Raw genomic sequence first — 20,000 nt, 5'->3', positions numbered from 1 at the left:
CCGTAAAGAAGAAAAGTGCGAGCCATTTAGGAGAATTGTTAGAGAGAGAGAGACGACTGGAAAGGGTGAACTTAGAGATTGGACAGAAGAAAAGTGTAAAGAATATTCGGTTGGATATGAAAGAAATATGTGAAGGGGACCCTGAGTGATTAGTGGGAAAAAGCACCGGATATGTTGTGAAGAGAGGAGAAAAGAGGAGATGGAACAGAGTGCAAAAATCAGTTCAAAGAAATTGAAAGATATTCAAGGACTGGTAAGTGAAACAGATATGGAGAGCAGATGACTGGTATAGATAAGAGGAAAAATTTTCTAGGAGGAAAGTAGGTATAACTATTGGAAGAGTAGAAAAGTTAAATAAAAGGCTAGGAACAAAGGAAGGTGAAAGTTATATCTCTAAGATCTCAAACTTGAGGGAAAGGCAAGGAGAGGATTTGGGACAACTGGTAGTCATCATGGATAAAAATGGAAATATATTGCATAGGAATGATGACATTAAGAGGAGATTAAGAGAATGGTATGAACAGCTATTGAATACTAAAAATGAGAAAAAGGAGCTGGGAGAAGCACAAAGAGTGGATGGGCCAGTGATGAAGATATAAAGTACAAAAGTGAAGCAGGCATTGAGTAGAATGAAGAATGGTAAAGCACCAAGCCCATCAGGGTTTCAAATTGAAATGGTCAAGATACTAGCGACAAAGGGGAAAGGGTGGATACTAGATTTATTGAAAGCAATATGGGATGAGGAAATAATGTTTAATGACTGGGAGGAGAGTCTAATGGTATCTGTATTCAAGAACAAATGTGACACCATGGAATGCAGTATCTACAGGGGAATTGAATTACTGTAACAGAGCGTGGTTTGAAAATGTTAGAGAGGATACTAGATGAGAGATGGAAAGAGACTGTAAAGGTTGGGAAACCGCAGTGTGGATTCATGAGGGGGAAAAGGACTGTGGGTGCCAATTTTTTAGTAAGTTAGTTATAGGACAGGTGATTAGAGGAAATCCAGAAGCTCTCCTTTGCTTTGGTAGTTTTAGAGAAGGCTTATGGCAGAACATCAAAAGCAGTGATATTTTGATGCTTGTGGACGAAAAAAGTCCCGGAGAAGTTGGTTAGAATGAAAAGAGCTGATTTACAAAAGAATACGGATGAGAGTAATAACAGATGTCAGAAAAAAACAGAAACCTTCCAAGTTACTGTTGGATTTCATCGGGGGTGATCATTGAGCTCTTTTCTATTTGTGTTGGTCTTTGATGTATAAAGTGAAGGGATCAGAAATGAAGAGTTGTGTGAGATGCTATATATAGATGATTTGATAATTACTGCTGAAAATAAGGAAGATTTATAGAAGGGTGAAAGAGTGGGAACAGACTTAGGAAAAGTTTAGTTTGTGAATGGATGTAGATAAGAATGAACTCATGGCTAGCTGTAAGGAAGATAGAGGTGGGATAGCAATGTATGAAAGTAGAGGAGCAGCTATATCGGTAAAAAAAATTTAGACACTTGCGATCTACTATAATTTAGGATGGAGGATGTGAGGCTCAAGTTGAGAATAGGATAAAATTAGCATGGGGAATGAAGAGGGAGGTAGCAGGCGTATGTAATAGGAAAATGCCAATCAGGCAAAAGTCAAGACTTATAGTACATTAATAAAACCAGTATTAATGTATGTATCAGAAACTTGGCCTTTAAGACGAAAAGAGGAAGCAATCCTTGAGGGAACAAATATGAAAATGCAAAGGTGGATTATGAGAATATCACTGTTTGAGAGCTTTGAAAAATATGTAATAAAAAGATTGGCAGTTGAAGTAAATATTACTGAGATGATAACAGAGTCAAAACTGAGATGGTGTGGGCACATGTTAAGGATAGATGGTGGGGAGGGAGTGAAAAGGGCTCATGAGCAATCTATATGGGAGAAAAGACCAAGAGGGAGGCAGAGAACTAGATGGGGGATAGGGAGAGGAAGCATTTAGTGGAAAAAAATGCCTTATATATATATATATATATATACATACACATATATATACACAAACATATATATATATATATATATATATATGTATATATATATATATATATATATACATATATATATATATATATGTATATATATACATAAATACATAAGATATATATATATATATATATATCTATATATAGATATATATATATATATATATCTATATATATATATATATATATATATAAATATGTATATATATATACACATATATATATATACCAGTCGAATTCAGGTATTTTGTACTTAGAATTGAAATCAACCCATCTTCACCATCGTAGCTAATTGGTAGTTTGTTACTTGACATTCAATTAATGATAAATTTTGCACATTTTTACGTGTTTTTCATATTCAAATAAGACATATATATTTATATTATATATATATATATATATATATATATATATGTATACACATATACATATATATATATATATATATATGTATATATATATATATATATATATGTATATACATAAGATATATATATATATATATATATATACATATATACATAAGATATATATATATATATATATATATATATATATATATATATATATATATGTATATATATATACATATATATATATATATATACCAGTCGAATTCAGGTATTTTGTACTTAGAATTGAAATCAACCCATCTTCACCATCGTAGCTAATTGGTAGTTTGTTACTTGACATTCAATTAATGATAAATTTTGCACATTTTTACGTGTTTTTCATATTCAAATAAGCCATATATATTTTTGATATATTAATGTCTGGATTCTCTTAACGACCTCGGGATCAGAGCCCCAGGCGAAATCACACAAAGACAAGAGCTTGGCTCCGGCCGGGAATCGAACCCTGGTCGGCAAGCTTATATAGACAGTGACTAACCCACTTGGCCACGAAGAAAGATAAAAGTCAATGACAATTCTACTGTACTTATACCAGTCGAATTCAGGTATTTTGTACTTAGAATTGAAATCAACCCATCTTCACCATCGTAGCTAATTGGTAGTTTGTTACTTGACATTCAATTAATGATAAATTTTGCACATTTTTACTTGTTTTTCATATTCAAATAAGCCATATATATTTTTGATATATTAATGTCTGGATTCTCTTAACGACCTCGGGATCAGAGCCCCAGGCGAAATCACACAAAGACAAGAGCTTGGCTCCGGCCGGGAATCGAACCCTGGTCGGCAAGCTTATATAGACAGTGACTAACCCACTTGGCCACGAAGAAAGATAAAAGTCAATGACAATTCTACTGTACTTATACCAGTCGAATTCAGGTATTTTGTACTTAGAATTGAAATCAACCCATCTTCACCATCGTAGCTAATTGGTAGTTTGTTACTTGACATTCAATTAATGATAAATTTTGCACATTTTTACGTGTTTTTCATATTCAAATAAGCCGTATATATTTTTGATATATTAATGTCTTGTCTTTGTGTGATTTCGCCTAAGAACAATCACATCCTATCTTGGAAGCAATGATTTAATCCTTCATAATTAACACTATTACACATATAATTTATGTTAATACATATTCTATCAATGCAATACTGCTATATTACATGCAGTATACGTAAGGCATATGACATTACAGTACAAATTTATAACAGGAAGATCAAGTGATAAGACAAATAAACGGCTATAGTGTACGAGCGTTTATGAAACATGCAGTACATGACTCCCCCTGTCCCACATAAAAAAGGACATACATGTGAAATATGGCAAGAAGTATGCAGGGTTTAGGCAATCAATAGAGACCCAGTCTTTTTTGCCATAAATAATAGTAAAAAATGTGTTCGGTATACAAGGGATATCAAGGAAAGGAACCTTGTATGGGGCCCATTAGTGGTGGCTTGCTAGTGTTGTTAAGCAGGACAACGTGTATTTCTGAGTGCAGCTCTGTCAGTATAGGTTGCTTTGTTAGGTCTTGTAAATCCTGCAGTATAGAGTAAATTTTCTCGCAAGGTGAGTTATGGTAGACGCTGGAGATTATTGGAGGAGGTTGTAGATGGGAAAATATAGGCAGGGACCACCAACAGGCCGCCATACACTATGTCACCTGCCAAGACATCAAGGGTGTCTTTAGGAGCCCTTTTTAGTCCTAGGTGGAAACATGGAAGCAGAGTTATTGCAGCGAGACATCAAAGCTGCATTGAGGGTGCGATAAAAACAATCAACCATTTCGTTGGCAACATAGTTGTAGGTGGTTGTCTGATGTAGGGTGTTGCCCTTTAGATTCGCTAATGATGTAAAAAATTGAGAGCTGAAAGTGGTACCCCTCTTAGAAATAATATGGTTAGGGATACCAAATCTCGCTATCCACCCTGTGAGTAAGGCACATGTACATGAGTTTAATGATGCAGTTTCCATAGGAATGGCTTCAGGCCAACGAGTGGAGCAGTCAATGATGGTAAACAGTTACCAATGTCCTTTTGATGTGAGTAGAGAAACTACTACGTCGACTTGAATGTGGGCCAAACAACACAGAGGTTCAGGAAAGGTGCCCACACGTGAATCTGTGTTGATTTGTTTTGAAGTTTGGCATATCCAATCTTTAGCATCCTCAGTAACACCGAGCCATATGAACTTTGCCTTCCAAAGTTGTGCAGTAGATTAGTGCGAGGGATATGGAAGGCTTTGAATGAAATCAAACATCTACGGGCTTATAGTATCCAGGTTCATGGTCTACAGTGCTGATGTCACAGAGGAGGGTGGCATTGCAGTCGTCGAGGACGGAGTCTTCTCAATAGAGGGATATGCAGTATGTCCTACATGATTCGTACTCTCTTTTCATTTGGTTTCTGCCAAGTCATTGTAATGCAATCCCTGGTGAATGGGGGTAAATGTGTTTTTTTTCTTTTTTGACAGAGCATTGTCAATGTAATTCATATTCCTGTGGATGTGTTGAAGGATGCAATTTTATTCAGCCCCGGCAGAGATATATCGGTTATGACCCGGAAAAGGTATCAGATTGTTGAGTGAAGGCGAGCACCAGAGCCATATGTTCCCTGCAAATGACATAGGGTGCACCTTTTAAGAAGTGGTAAAAGTGACGACAGCTCTATGCAGTGCCAACAATTCACGGTCAAATTTATAGTAGCTGGACTCGACTTGACAATTTGCTCAAGTACTGCAGGAATAGCGATGTTCTTGCATTGGTGAAGAGAAGTAGAGGGCAATGAGGCGCGGGATAGTTAGGAGCAATAGAGGTTGATAGAGCATTTTAAGTGCTGTTAAAGGCCTCATCTTGAAGGGACACTGCTTCAGGTCTTTTGGCTTGCATTTGAGGGAGGCATAAAGTCTGTCAACAGTAGCAGCGAAGGCTTGAAAGAAACGGTGATAAAGTTTGATCATGCAAAAGAATACTCACGGTGCTTTGACGATAGAGACCTTGGGGAAGTTCTGAACGACTTGTACCTTCTCAGGGTGGGGGTGGACTCCTTCAAGAGTAATACAGTGCCCTAAGAACGATATTTCATGTGCACCAAAGGTATATTTGTCATACATTACTATAAGGTCGTTTTGTTATTGGCGGCCGAGCTCGATGTGTAAATAACGGAGGTGTTCAGGGAAATAAATAAAAGTATGTCGTACACATAACATACACAGAATGGAAGGGGCAATGAATGAGGCACTGAAAAGTGAATCCGTCATTATGAAAGCCAAAAAAGAAGTAATTGAAGGTGTATGTGCCAAAGGAGTTGGTGGCAATTTTGGGATGTTATCTCGGTTCATGGATACCTGATAACACACCTTCAGGAAGTCGAACGTGAAGAAAACTATCGCTTTTTGCAAGTAGAAGGTCATGTCGGTGTTGATTGGGATGGGGTAGGGATCAGGCTCTTTATGCATATTCAGGCGCCTGTAATTCCCATACGAATGAAGGGGGCCATCTTTCTTTACCACGATGTGTGAGGGTGAGGGCCATAGGATTGAGACCTTTTGGAAAAAGCCTAATTCTCAATTTCGGCCAATGCCTGTTTAGTGGCTGGAAAACGATCTGGTGCCAAAAGCCTGAATATGGCAAACACTGGGACCCAATCATTTGGATATGGTGATAAATACTATGGGCTTTTGGTGAAGATCTGTATGGAAAGCTTTTGGTACGACGTGAGGTGGGTGTAAGCATCCATGGGTTCTCTGATGTGGAGAGCGTAGGCGAAGGGGTCGGGTTAAAGAGGTGTCAACAATTAAGAGTCTGCGTTTAATAACTTTTGGTGAGCATCACCAACCAGCATATGGAAATGTGAAAGTAAATCTGCAATAAGGATTAGCAATGTGATGTCAACAACGAGACTCTTACAATGATATTTGGCACTTCCATACGATAATGTAAGGTTGTTCTACCTGTGCGTGTGGATCGGAGATACTTTGCATTTATTAGGCAGACATCATCAGACTTCGGCAGACTACGTTGTGTCCTTGAGAGTATCTTTGGTAGAAGAGAACAGCAAGCACCTGTGTCTAACAAAAATAGCACGTCTGAACCTGCATCTGGTAAAAAGAAAAGTTTAGCAACAGTGGAGGCCATTGCCATAGGCTATGGCTTACTTACAACTTTCTTGCCAACTGACAACCGTTTGCCCATTTATTTGCAGCAGCCCCGAATCTGGAGTGGTAGTAGTATAAGAGCGACCGATGGGCGTCAAAAACTAGCATTAGAAGTTGTTGGTTGGGGAGGCGTGAGAGAGTGATGGCTTTGTTGCCACTCCAACATGTCAGAGGGTGGGAGTTGTGTCCATTTGCATTTACATCAGATTTGGTTAATGTTGATTAGTTGACCAATTTATCAGGATTACGGATGTTAATGGAGGTCTTGAGGGTGGTGAAGTGACTGTTCATAAGGGTGTCAACTTTGGTCATCAGGACCTTCATTGGCAAAATATCGACATTTCCTTGAGGGAAAGCGAAGCATTTTGGTCCCCCAGTGATTGTTGAGAGTGCTGAAAGGCTTGACTATGTGGGTGGTATGTTTTAAGGGCATCATACACTATTGGGGTGTTCACTTGTTCACAAAGGCAATTCAAGATTTTCGGAAAGTGTCCTTTGTGATCGCTGTGAGAACATAGTCTGCTTCGATGCTTGATTAAGTCATGCCCCTGATGCAAAACTGGACTTCAGCACGCTTGAACCAGGCAATCGCCCCTTTGCTGGCGAAGAGGGCCAGTTTCATTGAGACAGCGTTTGTTGAAGAGCCAGGCTGGTTGGGTGGCATGGTAACAGTAAGATACAGGGTTAACAGACATTAAGCTTATATGCGAGGACTTATGAACAAGAACATCACAAAAATTCAAACAAAATAAAACACAACCAAGTGCCGCGAAGAGCAAGTGATACGACAAAAAAACAAAACTTTTATAGTGTACAAGCGTATATGAAACATCTGCTATACAATAGACTTCAATTTCTTCCTTCTTTATAAATTCAGTATCATATTCCCCGATAACAGTAGCTCTATGCCCCTCGAAAGTGAAAGAAACTGTATGGAGTGCCTGAAAGCAACTCCACTTCAGATGGTCGTTTCCATATGACCGGAAGCAACGGAAATGGAATCTCACCCAACAGAAAGCTTCAAATTTCCCATTGTTTGGATTCAAAACAACTTTAATGGTGCTTCCCTAATCAGTCTTGATAAAAGGTAGAAATCCCTCCCTCCACCTTTCTCTCTCTGCTTCATTAAGCTCCTCCCCATTCAAAAGGTTGTTGTAAAATATATGGTACGATTGACAAACATTCTTTCTACTTGTCTTTGTCTGACTTATGGTAGTCCCATTACGATACACGCATGCACTCCATACACATTCTCGTGAATTATACAGCTCATGGTGATTCGATGTTTGCAACATTACCAATGTTTGCTAAATCGGGCCCTGTAGAGTTTATTTTCATGGTTCGTCTCTTATTCAAATATCGATAGAAGGGAAGAGATGTATGTAAAAAAAAAGAAAAAAAACGGGAATCTAAAAAAAAAATCCTCAATTCTGCTTGTCATTAAGAAAACTACTTTTCTTAAACATTAAATGAAATCATATCTGCAGAATAATTCTCTCAACATAGATAATAGGAAATATATATTACACAAAATCATCAGCTATTTATACAATTGGTATTATGAAATATATAAATATGTATAACATATAAAATAAGTATATATTAATTCTCTTCATACTCATTATTTATTTAATTCGGTATTTAATTTACGTGCTATTCAGAACTATTAAATTTAACATAAATAAACACCAACCTGCAACAGTGCTTGAAACTTGAATGCCTTTGCAACGTAAATGTATTTACAGAACTATTAATAGACGTTCAAAAAAGTTATGTATTTCACGTGGTTTGAGCATTATTTGCCTAATACTAGGGTTTTTGCAGTTGAAGTATTAATTAAAGGAACGTAACGAAACTTTTCACAATGTTCATTTAATTATACGCCTTTAGTGAAACAATACGTTAAAAAAAAGGGGGCATCATTAATGAGCTATGTCCTCTATGGATGTGGAAACAAAACTTTAGTAACATCAACCCAATTTTATGATTTTTATGCTGGTGAACGTTTGACTTTATATGTATCAATTTTAAAAGTATATTAAGTAGAGAGACCTAAAAATATAATACATTAAATCTTGTTATATATGTTATCCCATTTCATTGGATAATATAATTTTATAATAGGAGGAATCAAATACTTATCTATGCCCAAGATGGTTACTTATATCCAATCATGTATTCATATATATAATTTTTCATAGAGATAATGGTTTGGAATATAGCTTTATTATGTATATATTCCTATCCCAAATGTTATAAATAATAAAAGTTAATAAATTAATTCATGTGAAGATCTAAGAAACCCAATCTGTCTGTGTATATTCTAAAATGAAGATAGTCTTAAGAGCTTTTGTGGTGTATGTCTTTACTACACGCACCGCTTGCTTGAATAGTGAATATTCTTTTAATTAAATATCACATGGACTCCCCTCGCCTTTCTGATCTAATGAATTAAGTAAAATTTATCAAGAAATTAATACATAATTCCCAAAGAATATAAATGTTAAATGGAACTAATGACCAGTGGGTAAAGATATTAATAAATTTGATAACCCACTTACCATTCATTCTCATTCTCATTTTTGATGGGAATCGTTCGATTATGACATGAAAATGGCATTGGCATAAAACTCTCTAGATTAATATTTTATTTATTTTTTTCTTATTCAAATATATTTCTATAGTAAACTATTATTCTTCAAAATCTTTTCATACACCATTAATAAAAAATAAACTAGTACATTTTGTTATCTTATAAAAATGAAATGTATTATTCGCAATAAAACTTTAGTTGACATGCGCATACGAGTTTCTTTTATGATGCTCTCTTTCCATGAGCAAGTAAAACTATTGTCATTTTCTTAATATCACCTAAAAAGTATCGGAACATTTTCAATAATCGTTAAGTACTCTTTTGGGCTCAGGCCATGTCGTCCTGATGGAAGTTCCTAAAGGGTAGCTTCCTAGGGTATATTTGACTACAGTGATATTCCCAGAGAATTTTACCTTAAGGTATCCAGAATTCTAACTCCTGGAGCGAATATCCCTAAATAAATCCAACAGGGATATCGCATAATATCAGAGGACGTATTCTTGACACGTCACATAGCTATCTTCACCCCGAACAGTATTAACGCTTCGAGGGGTTACAGGGACAAGAATCTGAAACGGGAATGAAAAGAGAACCATTCCCAAGGAATCTCTAGTATTCCGTTTCCAGTGTGTATCTGACGAAGGTGGCAGCGTCATCTCCATTCCTTTTTAAGTAGCTCTACTACTCGGTGTTTTCCCTTGTGTTCTCTCGTATTTTTGGATATTATTCAACATTATGATGCTTTCTCCAGCCCCTTCGGCCTCTGGAAAGTTGAGTTTTATCTTTACTTTGTATAAATGTAAGCTCTTGTCGTTTTGAATTAAATTAAAAGTGATTTTAACGTAAACAAGAGCTGTTGCCTACCGGAGGCATCCTGGATGCAGTCGCTCGCTATATATGGGTCATTTAGTTAGCCAAAGCGACGTTCCCGGCTTTTACACTTTAATAAATGTAGCTATTTATCTCCTCCAGGAATTCTTATATAATGCCATTAGTTTTCAGTTCGGTGATTTAGGTAACCGATCTTGCCCTGTGCGAGGCTTAATAGCCTGGGCGTCTGGCCCTAGTGCTTTCATGCATGATATGTTTTTCGAGTTTTATGTTATTGAAGCTATAGGCAAATATTTTATACATGTAAGATATTGTTGAATTTTCTTCTCCAAGATTGTATACGAGACAGTTTCGGTGATTTAGGTAATCGATTCTCACCGCACCTAGGCTAGTAGCCTATGGGGCTTTAGTATACTCTCGCACACATCCCCGGTTGTTCTTTTCTCCTCCGGAGAATAAGTTCAATCCCTTTCTTCCTCTGAGTAAGCCTTAGGCTTGGTCCTAGTGGTTCTATCTGAATAATATTCTGGTATAACTATACTATGATAGGTCTCTCCTGACCCGCTGACCAGAGTATCTGGTTTTTGAGGTTTTGGCAGTACATCAGAGTTTTAGAGAGTCTTAGTCTGTGGTGTGCGTCTTCCTAGCATAGAGAATGAGATTCCTTTGTTAGGTTAGGTGCAGACGCAGGAGGCTTTGCTTCCCTAGCCCACATCTGAATGATTCTCTACGAGATGATTACTTCTTCTAGTGGTCTAGCAGACTGTCCTGTGTGGTTATTCTTGGACTGGAGAATGAGTTTTCTCCATTGCCTGGCGAAATAACTACACTTAACTTTGTTCTGGTATGGAGGAGGATAGCAAGTATTTCCAACCTTCCTCCCTATAGACAAACTCTAGGTTAGGATGAGCTTTCCTAACTGCTGGGTGTGTCTAATACTAGAACGAAGTTTACAGGACCCTTATCCCGTTCCCCACTCTCTTTCTTAGTGATGGCCTAGCCATCACATCTCTTAGCCGCAGTCCTACTTCTGTACCTAGTGTAGGTTAGGATGGGGGACCGGCTAAGCTCTCTACCGGCCGGCAATAACATGCCCCTTTTTTCTATTGCAGAGTGAACCCCAGACCTCCCTTGGTCTCCGTTCCATGTCTGCTGGTAGAGCCCGGCAGGCTATGGATATATAGGAAGCCTGAATGCTACATTCTCCCCTTCCATATGTTCACTCTTTCTGGATGAAGGTTGTATGGCAATGCCGCCTTATAACCTTACATCTATAATGTTTCTCTTGCTGGTGTATTGTACTCCTAGCCCGGCTGCCGGCTTAAACGGCTGGCAGCCAGGTAAGTGGAGGTTCCCTGGTTCATAGTCACTGCCAGCCGTCATGGGTATCACTACCTTTGCCTGCCGGCAGTAGAAGCACATCCCGAGATCTGCTGGCCACTACGTTTAGCGGCCGGCATTCGGGTGTTAGTGTTTTCAGTTGTCGGCCGGCAGTGATTTTGCGAACCAGTGAACTACCACCTATTAGTTAAAGGTAGTATACCTTTGAACTATACAGGAGTAAATACCGGATGTGCTGGTACGTGCTGGCGCGTGCCGGCCGGCACGACAGCATGCGATGTACAGTAGTTACTATATTTGTGGTGTAGTACCTACTGCATTAATAAAACTACAGTACAGAGTTTGTTGTAACACTAAAGTTCTTCCAAAATACTTAATGTTATCTTGTATACCTTTTGTTGAGACTGTACAATATATAGAAAGTGATTCCTTTCTGTATTCATTCTATCCAGTATATTAAATCTTAATTTCAAGGTTTGAGCTACACCTTAACTTTCTGCTTGGGAAAATATATAAGGTATCCTTAAATAAGAATTAACCTTAGTTTTAATATCTTGGAAGGTTACAGCAATTGGCTGGGCAGGCAATACAAGTATGTGTCTTTCCTTCTTTCCATTCTAGCTTTACTATATAAGCTACATGTATTAACAATAAGTGAAAAGCCTTCACTTGATACTCATGGATTTTCTTCTCTTTATAGGAGTACCATCCGAAGTGCGGGAGTATGTTCTGCAATGTCCGCATTAAGAACTTCTGTGGACATGAGTTATGCAGGAGGCACGCAGCATGCACAGCCTCCAAAGGTGATATCCGGTATTAAAACCCTCAGGTATGTATCATATATTCTAACCTGATTACCGAGGCGTTTGACACCCCTCAGTAGGCGGAGTCAAGGGATACTGTTAGAGAAAAGTTGCAAACCTGGGTGAGGAGTTTCCAGAAAAACACTTCAGGCCCCTACCTTCCAAACGAGAAGATGAGGGCCTACCTTTTCCCTTAGACATCAACTGATGCAGTCATCCCTAAGCCTAATGAGTAGATACCAACCGTCTAGAATCCGATAGATTCTGAAGTCTCGGCCGCCCTTCAAGACATCCAATTGGACGATAGGATGTCAGAGGTGTCGAATTATACAGATAAGGACCTTCTGGGAGAAGGTCAGGAGGAGGAGCTGACCCGGCTCCAGAAATAGAAGAGGAAGAAATCGACGAGGTGTCGGTTACATCGGTTCCGGCCCCAGAACCTGTTCCCTCTACATCGTCTGCTATCCCAGATGATCTGGGAAGGACTCTTTCTTCTATTATTGAAATGATTCAACAAATACAAAAGAAGAATGATGAAAAGGAAGCTGCGATGAAACTGGAGATACGCAGACTCGCAGCATCACGTGGGCCCCAAAGGTGACTCAACGTGAAGGATCTTCCTTCGTGCTCAGACACGAACCCTTGGAGGTATACCGAACACATGCCAATGACAACCTAGAAGATTGTTATATCGGAGAAGTTGTGCTCAATTACCCTGGAAGATGTGGAATTTTGGCCCAACAAAACTCTTACCCGGACTGCTATGTCCGTCTTAGGAAGGAGCCAGCCTCAAAGGAGGAAACGAAGCCGAAGGAGGTCATAGTCCATGACTATAGTAAAGCACAGGCATTACTAGCGAGCTCGATGGAAGAGAGGGGCTTCACGAACTCAAAGGTGCCAGCTTCAAGTAAGAAGCTTCCCTCCTTTGAGGCCTCTCCAACCAGAGCTTTTCCCTTCACGGAAAAGGGATATAAGGCAGCCTTGAAGGCGGCGGAGGCAAAAAAACCATGCCCCTCCCTGGAGGAATGCAAGCCGTTATCCATGACCTTACCATTGGACTAAAAAGACTGGAAGGACGTTAACCTTACCTTCTCTGTCAGGAAATTGGAAGCCGATATTGCCGAACGTCAATCTGGTGAGGAACTTTCAAAGCTGTCAGAGTTTCGCTTGCGCAGAGAGCAAGAGACGAAAGAAAGATTTGCGGCATCGATGTCGTTGCCAACGATTTTTAAAAACAATGGCAAGTGACCCCAAGAAACAGGACACGTTCATGGTAGTGGCCAAAACCTATCTGGCCATAGTTATGAAGGATCTCTATATCTTTATTAAAGCTAGGAGAGCCTGTAGAGATTTTGTGTTCGCCTCGGCTGCGGTGAAGCACGAACCGACGAGACTGATTTCTTCTTGCATATGGGTAAAGACTTCTTTCCCAACGAAGTAGTTAAATAGGTAGTAATCAAAGCCGCCACGGAGAATAGGAATCTTCTCCAAAAGTGAGGCTTAAACCTTAAGAGAAAGTCTTCTCCGGATGAGGGTCCCCAACCCAAGATGAAGACAAAAAGGCCTAGGCTATCCTCTCGGCCGGCTAAGCCCTACCGACGGCAACAACAGCAACTTCCCGTGACCGCGGTGCCTCAGATAGTGGCACAACCTCCAACCACGTACCAGTTGGTACCTCAACAAGAGGCGACACAGTTGCCAGTTTTTAACCCAGCCTTTGAAAAGCAGACTTTTTCCTTTCAATCAAAAGCTAGAGGAACAGCCAGAGGTTTTTCTAGAAGCCCTTCAAGGGGAAGGGGATTCAGCAGAGGACGCGGTCAAGGAGGCAAGGCCTCAGGTGCACGACAGCAGAAGTGAGATGCTTCCAGTAGGATGGAGACTACATCTATTTAGGGATCGTTGGACCTTCGATCCCTGGGCCCACAGCCTAATAAAGAATGGACTAGGTTGGTGCTGGAACAGTCCTCCACCTCCATATCCTCAGTTCTTCCAACAATCTACCCCCGTTCTGGAAGAATATGTCCGAAAACTCTTAGTAAAAAGAGTAATTCGAAAAGTAAAGTCCATCAAGTTCCAAGGCAGGCTGTTTTGTGTTCCAAAGAAGGACTCAGAAGTCATTCCGGACTTGTCGCCACTCAACAAGTTCATAGTGAACTACAAGTTCAGGATGCTCACACTTCAACACAAAAGGACCCTACTGCCCAAAAAAGGGCATATACCGTCTCCAGAGACTTGTCAGACGTTTATCGGCACGTTCCAATTAATCGTCACATCTCTTCCTACCTAGGGTTCAAGTTACAAAGAAGACTTTATGCCCTCAGAACCATACCATTCGGGCTAAACATAGCCCCAAGCATTTTCATGGAGCTTGCGAATGCAGCCGCCCATCAATTACACCTAAAGAGAATCCAAGTAGTGGCCTACTTGGACGACTGGCTGGTGTGGGCAGCATCCAGGACAGAATGTATGCAAGCCTCTAAGATGGTGATCCAGTTCCTGGAACATCTAGGATTCAAGATCAACATCAAAAAGTCTATACTATCTCCACCTCAAAAAAATTTCAATGGTTGGGAATCCATTGGAATTTGGAGTATCATCAACTTTTCATTTCTGGGAAGAAGAGAAATGAAATAGCAGGATCTGTCAAGAGACTATTGAAATTCAATCGGATATCAAGACGCGAACAAGAGAGAGTGCTGGGCTCTCTACAGTTTGCATCGATAACAGATTCAGTGCTAAGAGCACAGCTAAAGGATGCAACAGGATCCTGGAGATAATACGCATCAAACGCGCGAAGAGATCTGATGAGACCACTACCGACTCTACTGTGAACGCTTCTCAAGCCGTGGTCCAAAGCCAAGCAGATAAAGATATCAATACCTCTTCACCCTCCTCCCCCGTCAGTTACTATCCAAACAGATGCTTCAAACGAAGACTGGGGAGGCCACTCTCACAAGAAGAGAGTCCAGGAAGCTTGGTCCAATCTTTTCAAGTCATTTTACATCAACTTTCTAGAAGCCATGGCAGTACTTCTGACACTAATGAAAGTTCTCCTCGCCACTCGAGCAATGTAATATTGGTTCTAGATTGCGAGGTGATAATGAGATGCTTGAATCGACAAAGGTCAGGATCACCTCGAATCTACCAAATGATACTGGCCCTGCTCCGTTTTGCGGAAAGAAAGAAATGGCACCTATCTTCAATTCACATTCAATCGGTACGCAATGTGACAGCGGACGCTCTATCCAGGTTCACACCAATAGAGTCAGAATGGTCCCTAGATGCAGGATCGTTCTCCCTCATCTTGAGTCAAGTCCTGGAACTGCAGTAAGACCTCTTTGTGACGAAAGACAACAAGTAGAATGCGTCCCCGTACGAGGATCCGCTAGCGGAAGCACTGGACACTATGTCCCTAGACTGGAACAGATGGTCCAGGATTTACCTGTTCCCTCTGCACAACCTCCTTTGAATGTCCTCAATATCAGATCCTTCAAAAGGAAAGCGGCAATAGTGGCCCACAAGTGGCCAATCAGCGCTTAGTTCCCTCTGGCATTGGAACTACGACTGAAGTTTGTACCGCTACCGGATCCAACCCTGACTCAGCGAGTGGGTGTCGTTTGTCAAGGCAAAGAAACCAAAAAGAATTCTTGATTGACTTTTGTTTATTTTCTTTATTCACCTTCCTGAGTAAGGTTTAGCAGCCAACACATTATCAGCGTGCAAGTCTGCCTTAACAAGACCGATACTATATACCTTTCAGGTCGACCTTTCTAAGGAAAATTTAAATAAAATTCCGAAGGTCGTTGCTAAGCTTAGACCTTCAGCCCCTCTATGACCCATTTCATGGGCACTAGATAAGGATCCTCATTTGCATTAATTTTGAATAATGAGGAGTGCGCTTTGAAGGATTTAACTCAAAAAGTTATGTTTCTGTTTGCACTCACTTCGGGGGCTAGAGTTAAAGTAATAGTGGCTCTCTTGAGAGAGGAAGGCCACGTTCAGTTCTTGAAAGGAGAACTGAATCTGTTTCCAGACCCGACGTGTCTTGCCAGGAACAAGCTACCCACCAACAGGTGGGGTCCCTAGAGAATCTGCCCTCTGAAGGACGATGCATCTCTATGTCCGGTGGAGTGCCTAAATGTCTATCTTCATAGAACTTCAGACTTTAAGGGAGGACAGCTGTTCAAAAGAGAAACCTCGGGTTCAAATTTATCTCTGAAACAACTAAGGGCGAAACTTACCTTTGTTATTCGCAGAGCGGATCCAGACAGTACACCCACAAGTCATGATCCGAGCAAAGTGGCCTCTTCCATAAAATTTCTTTAATTATATGGACTTTGAACATCTTCGTTCATACACCGGCTGGTAGTCTTCCAAGGTGTTCTTTATACACTATGCAAAGCAAGTGGAGCAAATTAAGAGGTCTGTGGTAACAGCAGGTAGAATTCTTAAACCTTCTATTTAAATCTACGAGGAACAGTGTAATTAATTTGGGACGATTAATTAAGAGGGTGGGTGTATAGTAACAGTCTGTTACTACACACTGAGCGTGTCCTTACGAACTGTTCCATGGACATTGGTGAACTATAGCATAATACGGACACTTGTGCCAAGCGTTTCTTACGCTAGTGTAAATAAACAGTAATACAGACTTTATCATTATTATTAATGATTCGATTGAAGTGGCAAATGTGTTTCCTGTTAGACGAAACAATATTCTCTGTTGACTGTTTTCTTTGTGCTTTAACGGATATCGTCCACATTTTATAAATTTTATAAATGTTGATCTGATATGTATGTTTATTAAATTTTTAATAAACTGGTTCATAGTGAACCCTGCGTCTTATTCGCCCACACTAATTTTATTAGAAATATACTGAGCATTAAAATTAAAATATGGATAATTTTAACATGGAACGTCTTTTAAGATTGTTCCTTTCTTCAAGCAAGAATCCACTCGCTTTAACCCTTCCTTAGGAAGGGTTAACGTTGTACCCTAAGGGGATGGTGGTAGAGATGCGAAATTTGTTCCTATACGGATACAACTGTTATCCAATTGTTTAATAAGAGTAGATACCCTGGGGATATGTCAGGAATTCATGCTGACATTGGTCACTCTTATACAAACTTTGCTTTATGATGTATAGGGCGAGACCACTATACAAGCTTGTCAGTTTATCATCAATAGTTACTATGTACTCCTCGAGACTTTTTCCAGAGTCTAGTACGACTCTTCCCTGTAGGGGGCAGGAAGCACTAACATATTTCATGCTTAGATGAAATGATGTATGACGGTAACATCATAAGTCTCTAGGTCTAGACGGACCAGGAAAATACCTTTTTGAGGGTATGGCACCGGTTGAGAATCCTCACATACAGTAATGCTCTGGTAAACTTCCATCAGGACGACATGGCCTGAGCCCAAAAAACGGATTTTGAGCGAAGCGAAAAATAAATTTTTGGGTGAGGTAGCCATGTCGTCCTGATGGAGCCGCCTTTCCTGTTATTGTAAAAGGGCTTATTGACCCCTCCCTATAATACAGTATCTGTAGCACCTAGTATATCGCTACAAGAAATGGAGATGGCGCTGCCACCTTCGTCAGATACACACTGGAAACGGAATAGGAGAGATTCCTTGGGAACGGCTCTCTTTTCATTCCCGTTTCAGATTCTTGTCACTGTAACCCCTCGAAGCGTTAATACTGTTCGGGGTGAAGATAGCTATGTGACGTATCAAGAATACGTCCCCTGATATTTTGCGATATCCCTGTTAGATTTAATTAGGGATATTCGCTCCAGGAGTTAAAATTCTGGATACCTTAAGGTAAAATTCTCTGGGAATAACACTGTAGTCAAATATACCCTAGGAAGCTACCCTTTAGGAACTTCCATCAGGACGACATGGCTACCTCACCCAAAAATAGATTTTTCGCCTCGCTCAAAATCCGTTTAAAACTTTCCATTCAGTTAAAAAAAAAAAAAAAAAAAAAAAAAAAAAAAACATTTACAAGATTAAGTAGGAGAAAAGAATATAGGAGTTCGGCAAGAAATTTTTTCCTCAATGAGACAAACTTTCCATACCAATCTATGTGGTATATTAAAGGAATTACTTCAAATGAAATTATTTGTACATAATAATTGCTAAAAGTTGTAGATAACTATCTTTTTTTTATGTTATAATTATTTTTAAACATCATATCAAGGAATATTCTTCCCAACGATGACCCAGATATCAACATTAGCTGTGTACAAATAGCGTTCTAGATTCAGGTCAGAAGTTATTTAAATGGACCCGATATTCAGGATTTTCGATCTGGACCCAAAACTAAGGTAAACTCTTTTAAAATTGGCACCAGGATCTGCTAAAATCCTTCTTTGTGTTACACTTGAGCTTGAAAAATAATTCTTACGCTTAGCTTATATTAGCACTTACGAGTTATTCCAAATGATGCAACGATTAGGTCATATTAAGCCCAATATTAACCTTAATGGCAAGCAAATTGGCCATGAGAAGCAGTAATGAACATTATACCTATCTATAGCCTCTATATTTTTTTTCCAAAACCAGAGGTCGATCAACTAAATCGAAATTATTATAAATAGTGATTAATAGACTGTTCACACATGCCAGATTATTTTGAATATTATTGCAATGAATGAATATTACTTACCGTCCACCAAGCTTATCTTTTGACTGCATACTACAGGATAAAATTTAAATGGAATTCCGTGGTCACTTTGATCCATAGTATAAAATTATTTGTTCAGAAAGATACCATTCTGAGAATAGGAAAAATTAAAATGAACATATTACCATATTTTACTACCAATTCACATAACAAAACAATTTTTAAGTACACAAAATATAAATGCAGTCATCATTTCAGTGTGAGGATACTGAATTAATTGGGGAATAGCTACTTTACTTAAAAGGGGGGAAATAAACTGTTAAATATTAAGATACGTTATTTTTCCAAGAAGCTAATTCTAACTGGAGTATACTAGCAATTTGGGTAGGCCAAGTCTAGCCAGAATTGCTTTTGAGGGATACATATCATGTGAACGTATATCAATTCAAATCTGCAGAGATGCAACAATGTTGACCAAGTTCGCCATAAAACGCCAGGTTTTTTTTCAGTCATTGTCGTTATCTATTATACTACTAGTAATCAACACTGCTAATAAGAGATACTGGTATATCAATTCTATTTTAGGTGAACAGGTCTATAATAGTATAACAAGGGGTCAAAGCATTTCCCCTTAGAAATTGGAAATGAATATCAAAATAAACTATTCAACTAGCCCTGTTAAAACTCTGCTATCCTTCGATAAAAAAAATCTTTGAAATGTTTAAGCAGATGTAGTTTGAGCTATGAAATACATCAAAATGTTATAATATTTAGATTTTTTTCTTTGACAAATCCTAATCAAGCATTTCTAAAAAAAAAGAAAAAAATGAATAAATGAAAAAAAAAAAAAAAAAAAAGCACATACACCGATGATAGAGAATAATGTCAAGATGTTTCCTTTTCAAATATTCAAGTATAGAACATGAGTAAATGTTAGGAACAGTTCTTGAAAAAGATTTATGGGTATAGTGTATCAACTAATCACATGGTAGAACCATTGCAAACATGATTTATATGAATTTGGAAGAATAACAAAGAAATAATGCCTGATTAGTAGAACATTGGGTCAGGTTGGGTATAGGAGTTTAGCGAAAAGATATTAGTCAGATCAGGCTAGTTGGGATGATAACTTATGAAAGAGGTCTTAGGCTTTACATTCACCCATCCTGAATAAATAATGGGAGGTTGCATCGAAAAAAAGTCCATATAATGTAT

This window comes from Palaemon carinicauda, chromosome 20 (assembly GCF_036898095.1).
Source record: "Palaemon carinicauda isolate YSFRI2023 chromosome 20, ASM3689809v2, whole genome shotgun sequence".
Classification (NCBI taxonomy): Eukaryota; Metazoa; Arthropoda; class Malacostraca; order Decapoda; family Palaemonidae; genus Palaemon; species Palaemon carinicauda.
This window is presented reverse-complemented; position numbering follows the sequence as displayed.